Source organism: Octopus bimaculoides, chromosome 30 (genome assembly GCF_001194135.2).
Source record: "Octopus bimaculoides isolate UCB-OBI-ISO-001 chromosome 30, ASM119413v2, whole genome shotgun sequence".
Taxonomy (NCBI): Eukaryota; Metazoa; Mollusca; class Cephalopoda; order Octopoda; family Octopodidae; genus Octopus; species Octopus bimaculoides.
The window spans coordinates 4086305-4088038 of NC_069010.1; the positions used below are offsets into that span (position 1 = coordinate 4086305).

The 1734-nt window shown below is 37.4% G+C and overlaps 1 long non-coding RNA gene across 1 annotated transcript in view; it reads right to left on the reverse strand.

Annotated features, from left to right (window-relative positions):
• Positions 1–1477, reverse strand: part of LOC106869696 (uncharacterized) — a 2934-nt gene extending 1457 nt beyond the window's left edge. Inside the window, exons 1-2 of the long non-coding RNA XR_001409431.2 lie at positions 1326–1477; positions 255–351 (exon numbers count right to left, since the gene is read on the reverse strand). This is a non-coding gene — a long non-coding RNA (uncharacterized LOC106869696). The remainder of the gene's footprint in view (positions 1–254; positions 352–1325) is intronic.
• Positions 1478–1734: the final 257 nt, after the last annotated feature.

Genomic DNA, 1734 nt, shown 5'->3' on the forward strand with positions numbered 1-1734 from the left:
TATATATGTTTATGTATATATGTATGTAAATGTATATGTGTGTATGTGTGTGTATATGCATATGTGTGCATGTATGTATATGTTTATGTATATATGTGTGTATGTTTATGTGAGCAATGTGTGCATGCCTGTATGTGTGTGTATATGAATGTATGGATATGTGTGTGTGCGTGTAGATGTGTATGTATATATGTGTATTTGTATGTGTTGTGACCTGCAATCAGGGTAAAAGAAAAAACCCAGAGATGACCTACATAGAGAAAATGGCTTTGCCATCAAAACCTGGTTTGGTTTCGCAGTAGGAAGCAACAGAGTAATTCTTGGTGCTATTGAATGGTAACAAGTGGATTCCTGCAAAAATTGGACACATCGTTAGAATGTTATATTATGAAAGAGAAGCGGAAGAGAAAAGTTGTTGGTGCGGAGAGAGAAAGTGGGAGGAGATAGATAAATAAGTAGTATAGCCATGTTTGTAACTAACAAGATTTGATTAAAAATTTTTGGTGCAACACAGACTTCAAAAAAAGACTAATATATATATATATATATATATATATATATGTGTGTGTGTGTATATTATTGTGTCCAGGGAGAGTCATTCTGTGTTAGTGCATTATTAATTAACATACTCACGAGTTTGATTTCTACTCATTTACTTACTCTTTTACTTGTTTCAGTCATTTGACTGCGGCCATGCTAGAGCACCGCCTTTTAGTCGAGCAAATCGACCCCCAGGACTTATTCTTTGGAAGCCTGGTACTTATTCTATCGGTCTCTTTTGCTGAACTGCTAAGTTAAGGGGACGTAAACACACCAGCACCAGTTGTCAAGCAATGTTGGCGGGACAAACACAGACACACAAACACACACATACACACACACACACACACACATATATATATATATTTATATATATATATATTTATATATATATACATATATATGACGGGCTTCTTTTAGTTTCCGTCTTTCAGTTTCCGTCTACCAAATCCACTCACAAGGCTTTGGTCGGCCCGAGGCTATAGTAGAAGACACTTGCCCAAGGTGCCACGCAGTGGGACTGAACCCGGAACCATGTGGTTGGTAAGCAAGCTACTTACCACACAGCCACTCCTGTGCCTATATACATTAAAAATGTGATTGTTTATTTTTAGAATGACATTGTAGGGGAGATGGGAGAAGCCAGATCTGATCTGGGTATGATAGTAGTAGTGGTGGTGGTGAAGTAATGGTATGAGGATGTCTTATTTTTTAGGTTCAGTGGTGAGGAGAGGAGGGTGAGTACGGAATGGCAAGGTTTGAATATACCAAGGAATGCTACTTACCATTGTTTATTAGAAAGTTAAGGTCTTTGGATGAGCAAGTGTTCGGAACGCATACACCATATTGAGCAGGGAAACTGGTGAGACCCTGGAGTAGAAGAAAACAGAAAAGATGGGAAAAATAACAAAATTAAATGTTATATATGTATATGGAGGCTGTGGCCAAATATGACTATCACTGATGAATTATCATGAAGGAAGAGGAGGAGGAGGAGGAGAAAAAGAAGGAGGAGGTGGAGAAGAAGAATTGAAGGAAGACGTAAAAGTTGACTTGAAAGAAGAAGAAGACGAAAAAGAAGAAGAAGAAGACTTGGAAGAAGAAGAATAAAAAGAAGAAGACTTGGAAGAAAAAGAAGAAGAAGAAGAAGAAGACTTGGAAGAAGAAGAAAAAGAAAAAGAAGAAGACTTGGAA